Source organism: Scylla paramamosain, chromosome 6, assembly GCF_035594125.1.
Source record: "Scylla paramamosain isolate STU-SP2022 chromosome 6, ASM3559412v1, whole genome shotgun sequence".
Taxonomy (NCBI): domain Eukaryota; kingdom Metazoa; phylum Arthropoda; class Malacostraca; order Decapoda; family Portunidae; genus Scylla; species Scylla paramamosain.
The window spans coordinates 19,672,621-19,694,496 of record NC_087156.1 but is presented as its reverse complement, the minus strand read 5'-3'; positions in this window follow the sequence as shown (position 1 = coordinate 19,694,496).

The window sequence follows — 21,876 nt, the reverse complement described above, 5'->3', positions numbered from 1 at the left end:
TCAATTCAGTGTCAGCAAAGAACCGCCTATCCCACCACCGCCACCGCCACCGTCGGCGGTTGGTAGCAGGTAGAGTGAAGCGAAAAGTTACGCCAAGGCTTTTAGAATAATGAGATCCAGGGGGGTAATGGCGTGTAAGCTCGCAGGAGGGTCGCGCCGCCCGTCACCGCAGCACGAGGGAAAACATATCCACCATGAGCTGCTCGCCACAACCCTCGCCACATGGCCCTACCCCGTGAAGGATGCCGCTAGTGCTGAATTCAAGCTCTGCAATGACTACTCAACCTCTATATATACTACTGAAGCTTGTTATAGTCAGAAATAGTGTAATTACTTCTAACAAGCTCTACACGGCCTCTCAAACTCTACATATACAATTCAAGCTCCAGACGTTCCTTGTTAGTTTAATACCTCACCCTGCCTCTGTGGGTAACAAACAGCTTGCCATGGGAAAATACCTTTGATTTATATTTCATCCGCGTATTTCAGTTGAAAATATTTACCTTATAATATATATATTTTTACATGGCTTGTTTCCTTTCTGCCGACGCATTTTCCTCGTGGGACTATTCAAAATGCTGAAAAAAAAAGAGCATATCCAAGGGACTAGAATTTTTACCTCACGATATTTTTTGGATGTTCAGAATACATTTTTTTCTCGTATTGTAAAGTTGGGCCGTGTGAGCTGAGCCTTGTCGCCGGCAGCCCCGTCAGGTGTGTAGCGGCGCGCGGCTCCTGGGGTCGTGCGGCGGAAGCAAACACTTTTGACTGAATTTCGGCGACTTCTGACGTTTGAAAACTGAGCACCACTTGCTGGCTTAATTGATAATTACAGAGCCAGTTTAGGGAGGAACTGTTGGGCCGCAGTTGTTGTTGACCTTCAGAACAGTAACGAGAGTTGGGCAACTGTGCGCCGTTTTTAGAGGCGAGGCATTTCACCGACCCTTTTTTTCCATTTACCTGTGCTCCAGTGTGTGTGTGTGTCATGAACCGAGAGGCGCAGCAGGGTCAGCCAGATTCCCGTCATGAGTACAGCTTTAGCGCACCTCAACCCTGGGAATAAAAGTTGCCAAAACGATCATTTCCCTCATAGAAAACGAAGTAGCCAGTGAAAGCAATCGCCTCCCCGTCGCATTATTCAACACACAAGCCAAGTCACCTTTTTTCCAGTGCTGCGTTTGAAGAAACTGCAACGTTTCATCATATATACATCGTGCTGCACGATTATTTTCTTTTAGATTTCGTCTTTACACCTCGTTTATCCTCGCCACACACACGCCAACCAATAGAGGAGGAGGAGGAGGAGGAGGAGGAGGAGGAGGAGGAGGAGGAGGAGAGAGGAGGAAGGGGAGGAGGAGGTAGAGGAAGAGGAAGGGGAGGAGGAGGAGGAGGACGAGGAGGAGGAAGAGGAAGCAAGGAAGAATTAAAAAGTACAGCGGTACATACTTAATCCCAGAAAGCCAAAGTGGACGAGAGAGAGAGAGAGAGAGAGAGAGAGAGAGAGAGAGAGAGAGAGAGAGAGAGAGAGAGAGAGTGGCGGCGGCGGCTGCAGCGGCTTGCAGAGGCGCGTTGGGCGGCGGGTGAGGAGGCTGCCGGAGAGAGTGGCAGGCCGTGTAACTTTTCCTACTTCATGAGATAACTTTTACATGGCGGTATTCCTTCCGTATTCAAAGGGTCAGCGACTCTTCGGAGCTTATTTTACTTCCTTTCCCTGCTTTCCTTCCCTCCCTGCCTCCTTTCCTTCCCTGCCTTCCTTTCTGCTTCATTCACTTCCCCTGCTTCCTTGGTATCTCATTCGCCTCGTGCTCAGCGTTTTTCACCCCTCACTTAGCTGTATATTCTCAGAGCTACAGCAGGTGAAACTTTACTAAAGACTTCGCTTACAGCCTGCTTCTCAAAACTGTCGTTGTCAAGATACTCCAGTTGGAAAGGGTTGTTATTCCACCAATTGAAGCTTTGAGAAAGGGATGTGTATGTTATTTGATTCGTGTATGTCAGTGGGGTGGATGTGTGATGTGTGTGTGTGTGTGTGTGTGTGTGTGTGTGTGTGTGTGTGTGTGTGTGTGTGTGTGTGTGTTTAGGGGTGCCATCCATCCATTCATTCAACCTTCCACATCATAGGCACCAGTTATTCGCTCTTTCTGTTGCCTTTCATGGCCGACAGTGGTGTTGGTATCAGTTAATTGAAAAATACATAACCCTTGATGGAAGTTACATAATGGAGTGTGGTGCAGCGGCCCGCCTCTCTGCCTTTTTGGTTAGTTAATTGGTTGGCCTGTCTACCCTCTCACTCACTATCTTACTGATGCATAAGTCTCTCTCTCTCTCTCTCTCACTCTCTCTCTCTCTCTCTTCTTCTCCTCTCCTCTCTCCTCCTCTCTCTCTCTCTCTCTCTCTCTCCAGTTAAGTTCTCCCGTCTTTCTGTTCATTCATATCATATTTTTTTTTTTTATATCTATGTATCACCATGAATATATTTTAGTCTGAATTCGCGAAAGGGGAGACGAGAGGAAATAATTGTCAATCCTTCTTTCGCCCATTCCAAATAAAGAATTAATGGTGCCCTCTGCCGCCCGCCGCATCTGCACTGGATCGAAGCTAATGTCGAATGAATAATAAATCACATGTGTGGTTACCTGGTCACTCTCGTCTCTCCACCTGCCGTCCCTCACCTCAACTCTGGATTTGCTTTTATGATTATTTTTTTTTTTATGCATATTTTTTTTCACCTTTATAAACATAACGGTTGTAAGAAAATAGGGACTGTGACACGTTAGTTGACACACACACGACAGCGCATGAAGATTTAAGTCTTAACATCTGCCATCATCATCCATATTTTCTTTTTTTTCCATATCTCAACTAGAACTCCTTAATGTCTCTGCACTTAACCATGTTCTTGATTAATTTAATTTATCTACAGTCCTATTCTTGAACCAATTCCTGCCTGCTTTCTCTTTGAATTCGAATTCTGGTCCGTCAGTATTTCTACGAGTTCTAAATTGTTTCATGACTCTTGGAGAAAAAAAATAGCTTAGAAACAGCATATTTAATGAATTACTTGATGGCTCCAGTATCATCGATATAAAACATTCATAAAATATTAACTGTGCCTCCATCTGCTGCATGACTGTTCATTTCTATCTGCCTGCGTCTGACGTTTACTTCCCATTCTTTACATTCTCTTTTAGGAACATATGCTCGTTTATACTAAATGTTACCTGGTTTCTTCTGTGTCTCCAGGTGTTTCGCATGCACCTTCCTTGCGCTTTGTGAAACGTAAAATGATAAGCTAAAGTCTTTTTTTGTTCTTTGTTCTTCTTTTGTAACTTTTCACAGGCTTACTTAACGCCTGGAGACAGCTTACAACACGTTATTCTGTCCCTTCTTCACCGTCCCTACGCCGCCTTTCACAACGATATATGTTATAGCAAAGAAAATTTTTAAGCCGGAAAGACGCACGTGTTCCCCTTCCCCTTGAAGCAACAAGTCCTCGGTTATTTATTTATTTTTTTTCGGAATTTTGTTTTCCTCATCAGTTTTCTCTTCTTCCTTGATCCTCTTGCTGGTCTCTTGTTCCTCGTGTCTCCCTTGAGCAGCAGTGAGAGACAGGATTCAGGGATATTGCTTTTCTCTTTGTCTCCTGGTCAGGGACTCTTACATCGCCTGCTGCTGAATAAACCAGCCAGGTGCCTTTTCCCCACCTGGCTTTTCTTCTACTTCCTTCTTTCCTCAGTTCGGGATTTAGGTTGTCAGTCTTCAATTTTGTCTTAGTTTTTTTTTTTAATTCCTCTCTCTCTCTCTCTCTCTCTCTCTCTCTCTCTCTCTCTCTCTCTCTCTCTCTCTCTCTCTCTCTCTCTCTCTCTCTCTCTCTCTCTCTCTCTCTCTCTCTCTCTCTCTTTTTTTTTTTTTTTTTTAAACAAATATTTACAGAAAGGCTTAAAATTCCACGTTGAGTGTGGAATTATTTAAAAAGCCTATATATGTTAGTATTTTTAACAGGAATAACACTATACATGCTTAACATAAAGATTATAATGTTAATACAATAAAATAATAAAAATTTAAAGATTTAAAGCGCCAGTGGGGACAGGTGCGTGCTACGCCAGCTGTGGGCTGCCAGCTTCACCTGGTGCGTGGACATGTCCTGCACTTGGGGCGTGGCCGCCGTGAACATGTTCCACAGCCGCGAAGTCCTGGCTGTGTAGGTGCGCTGGTGTTGGCTAGAGCGAGATCGAGGCACCTTCACTAGCTCGTCGCTACTGGCTGCAGCTCTGGTGCACCTCTGTACTGCGTGTGGCAGCAGCCTCAGGGGGTCAAGGTGAGGGACCCTCTGCACCTGAGTTTTGTGGCACACCACTAGTGCCGACACGTCCCGGCGGTGCTCCAGTGACGTTACTGGTGGTGGGTGCTGTTGGTCCTCATCGGTGGCCACCAAGCGCAGGGCTCGCCGCTGCACAGCATCCAGTCTCTGCATGTGGGTGGCGGCACTCGACATCCAGGACAGGGCACCGTACTCCATACATGGGCGTATCTGTGCCCTGTATAGCGTGAGGATGCCCCGTGGGTCGAGGGTGTTCGCCATCCTACGCAGGGCAGAGACTCGGAGAGAGGTCTGGCGGGCGACGACACTGATGTGGTGATCGAAGCGTAGGCCGCGGTCCACAGACACGCCCAGGATCTTGATATAATCCTGAAGTGGCAGGCTCTTGCCTCCAAAACGCAGCTGTCCTGAGACTGCGTGTGAAGCACCTGGGGACCGCGAGATGACCATCGCCTGCGTCTTCTCAGGAGCGAAGTTGACCTGCCACATCTTTCCCCACTGCTCCACCAGTCCGAGCTGCCTGTTCAGCTCAGTGACGGCACGCTGACTGTCGAGGCGGCAGTAGGAGCGGGAGAGTGTGCAGTCGTCGGCGTATGCTGCCACAGATGACAGCTGCCGGAGGAGGTCGTCGATGTATATGTTCCATAGGACTGGGCCCAAGACGGAGCCTTGTGGAACTGAGGCCCGGACAGGTGAAGGTCTTGATGACTGCCCGTTGACTACTACCTGAAGGGTCCTACCCTGGAGGTAATCTTCTAGCAGCATTAACAGGTCACCTTGGACACCCTTGGCGCGAAGCTTTTCAATGAGCCCCGCGTGCCAGACCCTGTCAAAAGCCCCAGCAATGTCCAGGGCCACCACAAGGGTGTCCAGGCCTTCTTCCAGGGCGTCTTGCCAGTCCTTGGAGAGGATGAGGAGGAGGTCTGCGGTGGATCTGCCAGGCCTGAAGCCAAACTGCTTGTCTGAGAGGAGGTGGTTCTCGCTCAGGTGTTGGCAGATGGCAGTAGCCACTATTTGCTCCAGCAACTTGCCCACCACTGAGAGCAGGGAAATGGGTCTGTAGTTGTTGGGCTCAGACCTTGAGTTTTTCTTATGGACTGGGACCACACGCGCTTCCTTCCATACTGAGGGCCACTTCTTCTCCCTCAGGCAAGATGTGAAGACGGTGGTGAGAGGAGCTGACAGCTCTTTAGCGCATTGCTTGAGGAGCCGTGGGCTGACGTCATCCGGGCCTGTGGCTTTACCCACATCCACCGCACCGAGTAGCCGCTCAACCTGCTCTGCTCTCTCTCTCTCTCTCTCTCTCTCTCTCTCTCTCTCTCTCTCTCTCTCTCTCTCTCTCTCTCTCTCTCTCTCTCTCTCTCTCTCATTTTCATTTTCTGTTCCTTTCCTCTCACTGTTTCATTATTCGCTTTCCTTTTCCTTCCTCCCCTCTCCTGCTTTTCCCTCTACTCTCCATTCTCTCCCTTTTTTTTGTCTATCTCTTTTGCCCTCTTCCTTTTACCCTTCCTCCTCCCTCCCTCTCCCGCTCTCTCCCTCTTTCTCTCTCCCCCTCTCTCCCTCCCTCCCCTTGGGCTGTGACGGGCCTGTGTAAACGAGATACCTACCCGCCCGCTAATTAGATCACCTGTGAGGAAAATCAACTCATTAAAAGGCAATTAAATTTGAAACTTCTTTTATCAGCTTTCACTTCCTCCTCACACTCTCGCTCCTCTTCCTCCTCTTCCTCCCCTTCCTCTCCCTCTCCCTCTCCCTCTCTCATCGACCCTCTTCTCATCATCTGCTTCATCGTGTTGCTCTTCCAGGAAAGTTTGTTATTTTCTGATATTGTTTTTCTTTTTATCTTAATTTTGTACATAGCTTGTTAACTCGATAATATGCTTTTTTCCTATGCATGTATTTGAGTACCATAGCGTTGGTCGTTCATATAAGGTGTCATATAAGGTGTAAAGAACGAATAAGTAGTAGAAATAGTAGTAGTAGTAGTAGTAGTAGTAGTAGTAGTGGGGGTGGTGGTGGTGGTGGTGGTAGTAGTAGTGAATTTACTTTCCTTTTTTGCCCACTGCGCTGTCATCACAGTCCCCTGTCTGACGAGGTTTTTGTTCCTTTCCTCTTCCTCAAATTTTCATCAGTTTTCCTCGGTTCGTATTCCGCTTTTCACTCACCACTGTGTATCTGGCCCTACTCCCTCGCTCCTCTGCGGCCTCTGTCTGGGGCTCCACAGGACGCCAATCACCTGATGCTTCTCTTATTATCTATGAATGGTTGGAGGGATGGTAGTGTGTAGGAAGACTTGGTAGACTCACAATGATTCAAAGCTACTCTCCTTCCTCTATTACGTGAACGAAACCTTTAAGACGATCCTTTTACTTTCCGTGACATATTGGCAGTTCTCTCTCCTCGACATAAAACATTTAAAAAGTCTTGGTTGGGAAGTTTGTATCACATCTTAGTTTTGAAAAGGAGACGTTGTGAAATATCTGCTTAATTACTCTCTTTTTCTCTCCCTCTTCCCTATATGTTGGCTCGAGTATTCAGTGCTTGGGTCTTTGTAAGGTAATTTGAGCACTGCTTGATTCTCTTTGTGTTTCTGATGATTCGCTCATTTGGCCTGAGTAAACACGGCAAATAAAAATCTCTGAATTATCTATCCTTTGTTAAGTGGATTCTCTCTCTCTCTCTCTCTCTCTCTCTCTCTCTCTCTCTCTCTCTCTCTCTCTCTCTCTCTCTCTCTCTCTCTCTCTCTCTCTCTCTCTCTCTCTCTCTCTCTCTCTCTCTCTCTCTCTCTCTCTCTCTCTCATTCAGCTCACTGTTTGTTTTACTTTTTTGTATTGCTTTCGAATTGTGTATGTGTTATGCAACTTTATTTTTTATTTATTTATATTTTTTTTTAGCTTTAGAATCACCTTCCACTCTGTCCTGTTGATATACATAACAAAGATGTGATTATAATACGTAATTAATAACACCTTCCGGTGGTATAAGGAACCCTCTCTCTCTCTCTCTCTCTCTCTCTCTCTCTCTCTCTCTCTCTCTCTCTCTCTCTCTCTCTCTCTCTCTCTCTCTCTCTCTCTCTCTCTCTCTCTCTCTCTCTCTCTCTCTCTCTCTCTCTCTCTCCATGTCTAATGCAAGACCGTAATACTTGGATATGGGGTTCGGTTTTTCTATATTTGACAGCTGCATCACTCACACCAGTCCCTGCCGCGGTAACTAACCCACAGATACATCCCTTTGATGGCTCTCCCGTCCAGCTTCCCGCCTCAAGCTAATCAATACGGTTATTCGTTCGTTCGTGTTGTTTACTCTTCAGTTCCTTGTGGTTTCGCTCGGTTTGTTTGGTGATGGTGTTGTTGGTGTTGGTGTTGGTTTTGTTGTTGTTGTTGTTGTTGTTGTTGTTGTTTCTGTTGTTGTTTTGTAATTGTCCTATAGTTAATTGCACTGGTGGTGGTGTTTGCAGTCTGAATGATTTGCCAATATTTACTCTACAGTTCTATGATAATTACTTCAGAACTGTATAGTAATTAACATGACGTTTAAGAGCAATAAACACACATTATAAATTAATAAATCATTTTAACCTCTTTTTTTTTCCAACAAACGAGTCTTTAAAATAGCTTTTTAATGAAATGATTCTTTACGCTATTAACGAAAGAGCAATTAATTAACTGTTTGCGATCCAGTGCTTTGAAAAAAAAATTTACGTCGTGCTACTACAAATATTTATGAATTAATATTTCGTTAACGTTTAATATAATATCTCAGTATGAAGCGGTGTATTCTAGGGATGGAGTAATTTGATGTTATTGGCCCTTTCAGAACGCAGGGGGAGAAAGGGAGAGTTAATTTTCCCCTCGAAAGCAGAGTGAGAGCAGAGGGACTGATCCAACGGACACACAAGTAGAAATTACAGGTAAGAAATGTCACACAGGTGGTAGAAGGTAAATATGTAGATGGTAAGAATAATGAAAGTTTGGGATGTGAAAATTAAGCGACGAAGTAGAAGTACATTAAAACAACAACGAGGGTAAAATTCATTAATGTAGCACAGTAAACAATGTAAACTAGAAAATTATATTAACTTAAATTGTGATGTAAAATAATAGTAAATGAAGTGAAAAAGAAATATGAGTGACAGGCGGATGCACACACACACACACACACGCACGCGCACACACACACACACACACACACACACACACACACACACACACACACACACACACACACACACACACACACACACACACAGTGACAATTTCTTGTAATGAAAAAATAAAGTGAAAAAATAAAAACTCATCACGAATTACAATTAATTTAGAGAGGAAAAAAATAAACAAACGTGAAATGGTGAATAATAAACAGAGAGAGAGAGAGAGAGAGAGAGAGAGAGAGAGAGAGAGAGAGAGAGAGAGAGAGAGAGAGAGAGAGAGAAACTAATGAGGAATGAATACCTCTTAAATTACCTGACTGGAATAACTGGCCAGCGTGATAACCTTCTGAAGCTCTTGATTACATGTTATGACCCCCTTTAATCTCTCTCTCTCTCTCTCTCTCTCTCTCTCTCTCTCTCTCTCTCTCTCTCTCTCTCTCTCTCTCTCTCTCTCTCTCTCTCTCGTGACGCACACCATACACTTTTCAGATTTCTCCTTATTTATTTGTTTATTTATCTATTTGTTTGTTCATTTATTTATTTATTTTTTTTGCAATTAATCACTTGCTGGTTTGTTATTTTGATTTTATTCATAATTGCTGATTATTATTTCCTTGCTCTCTGTTCACTACAAGAATATGTGTGTGTGTGTGTGTGTGTGTGTGTGTGTGTGTGTGTGTGTGTGTGTGTGTGTGTGTGTGTGTGTGTGTGTGTGTGTGTGTGTGTGTTTGCATCCCCCTTTTGTTTTGCTGCCGGAATGATAAACTGAGAATGAATTTGTTTACTTGTTCTTTAGGTTCAATGATGCATGGGAACTTGATTGTTATTTAATTAACATCTTTTATCCAGGAGCGTCAGGATATGGAAAAATAAATAAGTTTAGATAAACACGCAAATATATTCAGGAGGTGCTGTGAACTTATCATTAAACACACCTGTGACCTCACTGAACGTTTCCCTTTGTGTCTCACAACACAAGGGGACAGTCACAGCCTGCCCTCTAAAGACAACTCTCTTCCTCCACACAAAACTACAAGCACCTAATAACACACACACCCTTCACTCAAAAATATTTAAAATCATAATGGCGACTCCTAAACCAGCCTCGGAGTCCCCATCTGGGGAGGGGACCATAAATGTCCCCATGTCGGACTGCCTTTCTGTCGACGACCCTAAGTGTCTTGACACCCCACTCAACTTTTTCTTCATTAACTTCTGCAACATTCGCGGTGTAAGATCTAATTTTCAATCTGTAGAACACCACCTCTCCTCTTCTAAACCTCATCTTTTCCTCACTGAAACTCAGGTGTCTGAGGCAACTGACAGTAGCACCTTTTCTGTTCCCTCCTACTTTCTCTATCCTCATTTTCCAAAGCTGGATGCTGCGTTTATGTGCGCAATGACTTAACCTGCTCTCGTGCCCACGCTCTTGAATCTTCCGAGTTTTCCACCATCTGACTACGACAACAGAGTCACTCTCAAACTAAATTGATCTGTGCTGTATACCTCTCACCTCACTCCTCTGACTATAAGAAATTCTTTGACTACTTAACTTCCAAAGTGGAGCACATTCTGACCCTCTTCCCTTTTGCAGAGATCTCCATTCTTGGAGACTTCAGTGTTCTCCACCAGCTTTGGCTTTCCTCTCCCTTCACTGACCATCCTAGTGAACTAGCCTACAACTTTGCTATCCTCCATAACCTAGAGCAATTGGTGCAACACCCTACTCGTATTCCTGACCGTCTTGGAGATACGCCCAACATTCTTGACCTTTTCCTGACCTCTAATCCCTCTGCTTATGCTGTCACCCTTTCTTCTCCGTTGGGCTCCTCCGATCACAATCTCATCTCTACATCTTGTCCTATCGCTCCAATCCCTCCTCAGGATCCCCCTAAGCGAAGGTGCCTCTGGCATTTTGCCTCTGCTAGTTGGGGGGACCTGAGGAGGTATTTTGCTGATTTTCCTTGGAACGACTACTGCTTCCGTGTCAGAGACCCGTCTTTGTGTGCTGAGCGCATAACAGAGATGATAGTGTCTGGCATGGAGGCGTACATTCCTCACTCTTTTTCTCGTCCTAAACCTTCTAAACCTTGGTTTAACACAGCTTGTTCTCGTGCTATACATGATAGGGAGGTGGCCCACAAAAGGTACTTAAGCCTTCCATCACCAGAATTTCATGCACTTTATATTTCTGCCCGGAGCCATGCCAAGTCTGTTCTCCAACTAGCCGAAAACTCCTTCATTAACAGAAAGTGTCAAAACCTTTCAAGATGTAACTCCCCTCGTGACTTCTGGCATCTAGCCAAAAATATCTCCAATAACTTTGCTTCTTCTTCTTTCCCTCCTCTATTTCAACCAGATGGCACCACTGCTATCACATCTATTTCTAAAGCTGAACTCTTCGCTCAATTCTTTGCTAAAAACTCTACCTTGGACGATTCTGGGCTTGTTCCTCACACTCCTCCACCCTCTGACTATTTCATGCCACCTATTAAAATTCTTCGCAATGATGTTTTCCATGTCCTCGCTGGCCTAAACCCTCGGAAGGCTTATGGACCTGATGGGGTCCCTCCTATTGTTCTCCGAAACTGTGCCTCCGTGCTTGCACCTTGCCTAGTCAAACTCTTTCAGTTCTGTCTGTCAACATCTACCTTTCCTTCTTGCTGGAAGTTTGCCTACATTCAACCTGTTCCTAAAAAGGGTGACCGTTCTAATCCCTCAAACTACCGTCCTATTGCTTTAATTTCCTGCCTATCAAAAGTTTTTGAATCTATCCTCAACAGGAAGATTCTTAAACATCTATCACTTCACAACCTTCTATCTGATCGCCAGTACTGGTTCCGTCAAGGCCGTTCCACTGGTGATCTTCTGGCTTTCCTTACTGAGTCTTGGTCATCCTCTTTTAGAGATTTTGGTGAAACTTTTGCTGTTGCCTTGGACATATCAAAAGCTTTTGATAGAGTCCGGCACAAAGCTTTTATTTCCAAACTACCGTCCTACGGCTTCTATCCTTCTCTCTGTAACTTCATCTCAAGTTTCCTTTCTGACCGTTCTATTGCTGCTGTGGTAGACGGTCACTGTTCTTCTCCTAAATCTATTAACAGTGGTGTTCCTCAGGGTTCTGTCCTGTCACCCACTCTCTTCTTATTATTCATTAATGATCTTCTAAACCAAACTTCTTCTCCTATCCACTCCTACGCTGATGATACCACCCTGCACTTTTCCACGTCTTTTCATAGACGTCCAACCCTTCAGGAGGTAAACATTTCACGCAGGGAAGCCACAGAACGCTTGACTTCCGATCTTTCTAAAATTTCTGATTGGGGAGGAGCAAACTTGGTATTGTTCAATGCTTCAAAACTCAATTCCTCCATCTATCAACTGGACACAACCTTCCAGACAACTATCCCCTCTTCTTCAATGACTCTCAACTGTCCCCCTCTTCTACACTGAACATCCTCGGTCTCTCCTTTACTTATAATCTGAACTGGAAACTTCACATCTCATCTCTAGCTAAAACAGCTTCTATGAAGTTAGGTGTTCTGAGACGTCTCCGCCAGTTTTTCTCATCCCCCCCCCAAGCTGCTAACTCTGTACAAGGGCCTTATCCGTCCATGTATGGAGTATGCTTCACATGTCTGGGGGGTTCCATTCATACTGCTCTACTAGACAGGGTGGAATCAAAAGCTTTTCGTCTCATCAGCTCCTCTCCTCTAACTGACTGTCTTCAGCCTTTCTCTCACTGCCGCAATGTTGCATCTCTAGCTGTCTTCTACCGCTATTTTAATGCTAACTGCTCTTCTGATCTCGCTAACTGCATGCCTCCCCTCCTTCCGTGGCCTCGCTGCACAAGATTTTCTTCTTTCTCTCACCCCTATTCTGTCCACCTCTCTAACGCAAGAGTTAACCAGTATTCTCAATCATTCATCCCTTTCTCTGGTAAACTCTGGAACTCCCTGCCTGCTTCTGTATTTCCACCTTCCTATGACTTGAATTCCTTCAAGAGAGAGGTTTCAAGACACTTATTCATCAATTTTTGACTACTGCCTTGACCCTTTTATGGGACTGGCATTTCAGTGGGCTTTTTTTTTATTGGATTTTTGTTGCCCTTGGCCAGTGTCCTTCCTACATAAAAGAATATATATATATATATATATATATATATATATATATATATATATATATATATATATATATATATATATATATATATATATATATATATATATATATATATATATATATATATATATATATATATATATATATATATATATATATATATATATATACTCGTATATATATAACAGATACATTCTTGGAAATAGACGAGAAGGAAGAGCAGGAAGCACAAACAACATTACAAAGACCGCCGTTGTATTTCCTACGTGAGCTCTAATATTTTAATACATGCTTTATATGTTTACTGCTTTTACTTTGTTGATCTGCAGGAAAAAGCCAAGGATCATTTGTATACGAGGTGTGTCATTAAAGTTCCAGGACTGGTGCCACACAAGTTTTATTTCACATCCAGGCTACAAACTATAGGTTATCTCCTTCGAAGTAATCCCCCTGGCACCGCATGCACTTGTCCATCCTTCTCTGCCAGGCTTGCATGCACTGCTGGAAGGATTCTTGCGGGATGCTCCTCAGCTCCGTCGTCACGGCCTTTTTGATGTCGTCCGCATCATCAAAACGGGTCCCCTTCATGACCTCCTTGAGCTTGGGGAAGAGGAAGAAGTCGCACGGAGCGAGGTCAGGTGAGTAGGGCGGTTGCTCCAGCACGGCGATGTTCTTCTTGGCCAAGAACTCTCTGATGCTCAGGGCATTGTGAGCAGGCGCATTGTCGTGGTGAAGCAGCCACGAGTTGCCCTGCCACAACTCCCGCCTCTTCTCGCGCACTGCACGAAGCAGACGCCGCAGTACTTCTTTGTACACATGTTGGTTGACTGTCTGGCCCTGTGGCAAGAACTCGCAGTGGACGATGCCCCTCACATCGAAGAAAGCGATCAACATGACCTTGAAGCTGGACCTGGACTGCCTTGCTTTCTTCGGCCGTGGCGACGCCGGACTCTTCCATTGAAGGCTCTGGCGTTTGGTCTCCGGGTCGTACTCAAATACCCAGGACTCATCGCCGGTGATGACTCTCCTGAGCAAGTCTGGTTCAGTTTCCAGACGCTCGAGGATGTCCTGACACACCTGCATGCGTCGTCCCTTCTGGTCATCGTTCAGGAGTCTCGGCACCATCTTCGCACAGACTTTCCGCATGCCCAGATCTTCAGTGATAATCTTCCACACGCTGTTGTGGTTCATGCCAAGCTCATCTGCGATCTTTCGAACAGTCAACCGACGATCGTCACGCACCATCTGCTTGACACGCTCAACATTGGCCTCATTCCTGCTCGTTGAGGGTCTTCCACTCCTGGGGTCATCTTCCACGTCCTCCCGGCCCTCTTTGAACCTCTTGCACCACTCAAAAACACGTGAGCGTGACATTGTCTCATCCCCGTACACTTTTTGCAGCATACCCAGTGCTTCTGACGGCGTTTTCCCCAACTGCACCAAAAACTTCAAGTTTGTTCGCTGTTCAGCGCTCATTGTTAAACGACCTGCAACAGAGGACATGATTTTAAAAGCACGTAAGAAAAAGATTAGTGACTGTAGAGGGTTGGGAGCGCAGTTGTATACTCCAGAAGGATTACTTTGAAGGGGAAATATGGTGGTTTGTGGCTTGGGTTTGAAATTCATCTTTTAGGACACCAGTCCTGGAACTTTAATGACACACCTCGTATATCCTGGCGGCGCAGATCACCTGCCTTGCCCTCCTTCCGACTCCGTGTTGTTTTATCTCACGTTGATTCTTTCCTTATTTAATGCAGAAATATATAACTTTATCAAGGTTGATTCTCTCTCTCTCTCTCTCTCTCTCTCTCTCTCTCTCTCTCTCTCTCTCTCTCTCTCTCTCTCTCTCTCTCTCTCTCTCTCTCTCTCTCTCTCTCTCTCTCTCTCTCTCTCTCTCTCTCTCTCTCTCTCTCTCTCTCTCTCTCTCTCTCTCTCTCTCTCTCTCTCTCTCTCTCTCTCTCTCTCTCTCTCTCTCTCTCTCTCTCTCTCTCTCTCTCTCTCTCTCTCTCTCTCTCTCTCTCTCTCTCTCTCTCTCTCTCTCTCTCTCTCTCTTTCGTCATACAGATTAATATTTCAGCTGCTGACTGTTGTGCAGGGAGAGAAGAGTCATTTGCTCTTCAAATATTAGTGACGAAAAGCTTATGGTTTGAGTGTTGATTTTTTATCGGTAAACAGAAGAAAAATGTAATTATAATGATGTGATATGATGCGATAAGATGATAATGATGTTACTACTTCTACTACTACTACTACTACTACTACTACTACTACTACTACTACTACTACTACTACTACTACTACTACTACTACTACTGCTGCTGCTGCTGCTGCTGCTGCTGCTGCTGCTGCTGCTGCTGCTATTACTACTACTACTACTAATGCTGCTGCTGCTGCTGCTGCTGCTACTACTACTACTACTACTACTACTACTACTACTACTACTACTACTACTACTACTACTACTACTACTACTACTACTAATAATAATAATAATAATAATAATAATAATAATAATAATAATAATAATAATAATAATAATAATAATTATAATAATGTGATGGCTGAAGTAGTTAAATCAACACAGTTTACCACGGCAAGAAAACTGTAATTGTTTCTACTTGAAAAAAAAAAAGGATAGAAACGTCATATATTAATAACTATATAGCAAGCGTGACAATTTTATTATTTACTGCACAGTGTGAAACTTTGATTTAATTGACGAATACAATAAATGTTACTCTCGCCTTTATCGAAAATATCTCCGTTGCATTTCTCTCTTTGCCTCTTTTTTTCTGTGTCGTTGGAAAATTTTGTTTAATTGCCATCGATTTAATTTAACGTAGTGTGGTCATTGCTCACATTTCGAATAAATGGAATATCTTCATGTAATATATTTTGGCAGAATAGTTGCTATCATTTAAATTAATGAAAGAATAAGGTTGCACCGAGCAAAAGGTTACTAGGGCATCGCCAGGCTCACACTCACTAGTTCACAGGCAGCCAGATTCAAGCACGCACATACGAGCACCAATGTGAGGTGCTGACTTGGTAAAAAGCAGTGACTTGAGAGTGGTTTTGTTTTATTCACGAACCTTGATGAGTACTAACGTAGGTCATTGTTATATATATATATATATATATATATATATATATATATATATATATATATATATATATATATATATATATATATATATATATATATATATATATATATATATATATATATATATATATATATATATATATATATATATATATATATATATATATATATATATATATATATATATATATATATGTGTGTGTGTGTGTGTGTGTGTGTGTGTGTGTGTGTAAGAAAAAAATGGTACTATATTCGTACAGTTCACAGAAACATGGGAAGGACACGTACAAACCAAGCTTTCCTAAAAGTTTCTATATTTTTCTGTGCGTCACTACAGGACAAAAATGGCGCCTCCAAAACTGAAGGGTTAAAAAAAAAAAAACACAGAGGTTCACGCTTCACACGTAGCGGCCTCAGGTATGCAGAGGGTAAATGTTTTGCTTTCTAACAATCAACGCTGCAGTGTTGACTCGGCAGCCCCGTCGCCCCGGTCACAACGTACATAGGCGGGGTCGGGCAGAGGGAGAGAAGGTGCCACAATAAGCGACAAAGAGTGAAATAAAAGAGGAATAGGAGAAAGAAGAGGGTGAGACGAGACTGAAAGGGAGAGGAGGAAGGATAGGTGGAAGCAGGTAGGTATATATCATACAGGGACTGCCACGTGTAGGTCTCATGGCTTCTTGCAGCTTTCCTTATTTTCTTATGTTCTTACGGCGGGAGTAGGGTGGAATAGGGGCGGACGAGAGGGAAAGAAGTTGTAGGGGGAAATATGAATGAGAGGAGACGAGAAAAAAATGGGCGTTGAGGGGCGTGGATGAGAAAAATAGAAACACAAGACGAGACGAAGAGAAGCGAGTACTCTATCTCACCACGGGAGGATACTAGAGGGAGCTGGTACTAGGATGTGCTGGAAGGGGGTCATGGAAGTGTGATGTACCATGTGGTGTGTTATTGTGCAGTACAAAGGAGCTGCGTGCAAGCTACTATATATTATGACCCGTCGTGGCGCGGTGAGGCAGAGCGGAGCGGCGCTGGAAGTTGGAGTGAAGGTGAAAGGACAATACTATGATATGCTTCTGCGCCGCACCTCCACTGCTAGTCGAAGTCACATGTTTTTTTTTTAAGGCTGTTTTTAGAGTTGTAGTGGCAAATTAATAAGATTTCAACATTATTAACAAGAGGAACACCCGGTTAATCAGTCGTGATGAGGTAGCAAAGAGTTTCTAAATACTGTCCAAAATTGTATATGAAGAAATGGTTTGTCGTCTAGGAAGCGCGAGGAAGGGTCCCATGTGGTGCTGCTGACGAAGGGAATAAGGGAAGGTTGTGTTCTCCATGCAGTGTGGGTTGACTTAGGGAGTTTTACAATGTATGCTTTTTATTCTGGTTTTATTTAGTTTTCCATTAGTGTGAAAGAATGATGTACACAGCGCTTGTTTTCATATCACTCCAAACAGAGGTAAAAGCGTCCTTCTCCTCCTTCTCCTCCTCCTTTTTCTCCTCCTCCTCTTTCTCCTCCTCCTCCTCCTCTTCCTTCTCCTCTTCCTCCTCTTCTTCCTCCTCCTCCTCATCCTTTCCTTCTCTCTCTCTCCTTCCTCTCCTTTCCCTACTCATGCCAATCCTTCTCACCCTTCTCCGTTCATTTCTCCTCCCTCTCCTTCCTCTCCCTTTCCTACTCCTGCCATTCCTGCTCACTCTCCTCCTCCTCTTTCTCTTCTTCTTCCTCTTCCTCTTCCTCCTTGTTCCCCTCCTCCATCTGCTGTAATTTTTTTAGAAAAATTTCCTATTCATCTTGCTTTTTATATTCTTTTTTTTTGGTTGTATTAATTTTGTAGTTTATAAAAAAAATGCAATGAGGTTATTCTATCTTGAATAACCAATACTTGTGTTAAGCAGGTGTTCAATTTAGATGCCTTGTTTTTCTCACTCGTGTCTCCTCTACTCATATTTCTTGCACGGAATGGAGTCTCGTGAATTGGTGCAAATTACAAAAGCCGACATGTTTCTGTTATCTCCTGCCTTCGCATCTCTCCCCATCCTCCTCCTCTTCCTTCTCTTTCTCCTCCTCTTCCTCTGCCCCCTCCTCGGCCTCCTTATCTTTCTCCTCATCCTCATCCTGTTTATTATTCATGAAACACGTCCTATATTACTCGAGCTCGTCCTATACCTTCCTTCACTTCCCTTCATGCTAGAAACACACACACTCACACACACACACACACACACACACACACACACACACACACACACACACACACACACACACACACACACACACACACACACACACACACACACACACACACACACACACACACACACACACACACACACACACACACACACATGAATCATTCACCGTGAGGGTAGGATACGCTGAGCAGGTCACAAATAGCCCCCGCCCTTCATATCATATGCATTTAAGGCATATACCATAAATACAGCGTTGGAGAGAGAGAGAGAGAGAGAGAGAGGAGAGCAGCGTGAGTCACAGGGTTCATGGCATCGTGAGTTGACCTCAGTCTTCATTTCGGTCCATCAAGGGTAATAAATTGAGTCAAAGGTCCTCTCTTCCTTATTAACGAAAAGGAGTAGAGGTCCAGTAGGTAGCGTGTTTTAATTTATTTATTTATTATTATTATTATTTTTAATGTTAATGTTCCTTAGAGAGTCCGGAGTGAAGTCCAAAATTGTATAGTGAAATGTCTTGAAACCTCCTTTTTGAAACAGTATCAACCCTTTGACTGCCACTTGCTACACATTTCCCCAATTACCAATCACTCTCAGACATATTTACTTGTTCTGTAGCCACATCCAATCACTGAAATGGGAAGATATTGCAAAATGTATTCGTTTTCATCGCTAATTTTCTTGTGGATGCTTACAAAAACTTAACGCATTGTTTCGTGCCTCAGTGAAAGAGTTAATTCATAGGCAAGAAGAAATACAGAATCAGGCAGAGACGTCCAGAGTTCCAGGGTAGAATAATATACGAGTAGTTTCAGTATGTTGTTCTCGCTGAGGTCGTTTAAGTGAAAAAATAATGATTTCCGAGTACGAAGAATCACAAGATTTAATGGCAAAGTCTTGGGGTGTGTATTGTCTTAAAGCTTTTTTTTTTTTTCGTTCAGGCGTCTTCTGGTGCATCTCTAAGTGAGCAGAAACTTCGGTCAGACTCAAGGATGTACATTATAGATCTGTGAGTTGAGGTCGACGCTTTACAATTTACACCCAAAGTCCGTAGTGAAATTTCTTACTTTTTTTTTTTTTTTCCAGAGAGAGAGAGAGAGAGAGAGAGAGAGAGAGAGAGAGAGAGAGAGGAGAGGGGAGGGAATGAAGAAAGTGAGACAGAGCTAAGAGATATAAGAAGGATTTAAGAAGAAAGCTGAAGAGAAGCCGCGATAAGGGTCGATAAGGAAAAGGACTGGTTGGTGAGCTGTGTGTGTGTGTGTGTGTGTGTGTGTGTGTGTGTGTGTGTGTGTGTGTGTGTGTGTGTGTGTGTTTGTGTAATAATAACCCTGGATTTGTTATTTGTGTAAACTCTATGTTATTTCCGTAATAGTTGTTCCTGGGACTGTTGCTGCGCCATGAAGTTTAATACCAAATGAAAATACATGTCAACTTTGAAAATGTACGAAGTCATCACAGTTTTTTATCAGCTTTGCCGCGAACAAGTGCTTCTTTTATTTGTCAATGAGGAAAAGTTAAGCGTTCCCAGGAAATCCCGTTGTCGCACGCAGTGGGGTTGCCAGCGATCGCCAAGTAAATTTACATAAGAGACGGACTTGCCTTAGGGAGGAGAGGATATATTTCCTAAAACACCCTCCATAATTCACAGTACATGAACCCTTTATAGACTGGTTGTCTTTCAGATTTTCTTGTTACATAATAGGGCATGTGCATCCTAACAGTTTCTAGAAAAAGCCGTGAAAGTGCATCTATCATGATAGCGTTCATTACACATGCCTGGTGATATATTTGCTGTAAGAGGAATGCAATTTAGTCCAGTAGTGCTTCATCCTGCAAGTGCTGAAGGGAATTTATAAAGCAATATCTAAGAAAACTGAATGTAGCTTACGATAAATTCTCTTACAGCTAATTCTTGAAAACATTTTATTTATGAAGAACGTTACCGTGTTACATAAATCTAGACTGTATGAAGACAGGACCGCGGACCGAAATCAAATTCTCTCGTGTGCTGCTGTATTGCATGTAAAAGAATCATTATAATCACTTTATATATCTACACGTTATCTTATCGTGTATATATGCGAAACTGATGAAAAAGACAGTTAATTATTACTGGATGAAGAAAACCATAACTTTTAATATATTATGTAACACATTACCATACACCACTGTTCCTTTCTTTTATTATTATCATTATTATTCTACAGCACGTGTTCCTTATAGCAGTAAAAGTGTCTGAAGTATTTTTCTATAATAATGTCGGCACGGGAGCGAATAAAGGAGGGAGTTTACCTGAACGACTTCACGTGCCTGCAATCAAATATTCAGGTGAGGAGTGGCATCACCCTGATCTGTGACGTCAGGGGGATTACTTGTTGTCTGTACTGCAGGAAAAATGTAAAATATGAATATGAATTTCTTTTATGATGAAGTTAGTTCTTTCCATTATTACTATGAAGGCAATTCTCCAGTCTATCAAATTATTCAGTATTACCCTCGCAATGTTACTGCCAGCCATTCACGGCACAGTTCTATAACGAAGGTCAGGCCGTGCACTGTGGGACGCTGAGCCGCGGTGCGCATCCTTTCCTCCTTGCCCTTAACTACTTGCTGGCTAACTCCTCACCCAAGAGCGAACCTACCGATCTAATGTAACCCAGCCATCGCTCCCACGCCTCACCTGCGCCACTCATTGCCCGAAGAGACACGAGGGGCGGTGCACGAGCAGGTGTTGTCGGCGTGAGTCGCGCTGGTGGAAGGTGGAAGGGCAGGTGTATCAGGGGACATTAACGCTAATCACTCCATTCTCCTGACAGCAGACCGTTACGTAATTAATTAGCTCAAACAATGAAAGAGTCTGATTAGTATTTTTTGTATTCTATTAAAGCCAAACACTTCAATGTTATTTTCCATATGATGCGTGTGTCACTTTGTCCCCTCGTGGATAATTACCGTGATGTGTATTTATGTGCGGGTGTAGTGTGTAATTTGCGTACGTGTATGGGTATGTATGTCAGGCCCTATATCACACACTTGTCACATTGGTGGTAAAGGTCCAAACGGAATATTCTATAAGGCAACAATCGGCTATCGTGTCTAATCATAACAATCCATCCCTTCTCTTCTTCCCCCTCCCCCCACCACCCGCCTCTTCTTTCTTCTTTCCTCTCTTTCTTTTCTCATTCCACTTCCTCTTCTTCATTTCCTTTACGTCTATCCTTGTGTCCCTAATCTACTTGCTGGTAAATTTCCATTTTCTTTTTTTTTTTCTATCTTTTGTTCTCTTCCTTTCTTTCCTGTCTTTCTTACTAACTTTTTCAACATTCGTAATTTCCTTTTCCTTTTACCCATCCTCTCTATGTATATTTCCATGACCTTTTCCTTTATTGTGTCTCTTTTCATCTCATCTTTCTCCCTTCCTGTCTTCTTTCTTCTCCTTTCTACATTTCTTTCTTCTTTTCTTCCCATCATTGCCCTACCCTTTCCAATTCTCTTCCCTTTCCATCCCTTTCCTTCACTTTCCTCCTTTCGCCACCTTTTTTCTTTTCTTCCCATCCCTCCCTTCCCTGCCTTCCTTCCCCTTCTTTCCTTCTTTTCCCTTTTCCTCCCTTTCATTTCTCTCGTTCCTTCCCTTTCCTTCCCTTCTCTCTCTACCTTTCTTTGCCCTTCTTTCCTTATCCTCTTTCCTCTCCCTCTCATTTCCTTCCCTTTCCTTCCTTGTCCTTCCACTCTCTTATCCTCCTTCCTTTTCTTCTCCAGTCCTTCCCTCCTTATCCCTCCCGTCCTTCCCTCCTTACCCCTCCCGCCCTCTCCTTTCCTCTCCCTCCCATTTCCCCTTGAAGGACGTCATGGCAGGGTACAGGGAGCCTCCGATCGATTCATTGATTTTCCGATAACCTCGCCGATAACAGACGTCCCGATACACCACCCCCGTATGTATGCTAATGAGTGTGCGAGCGGCGGGTGGGCGGTGCGTGGGCGAGG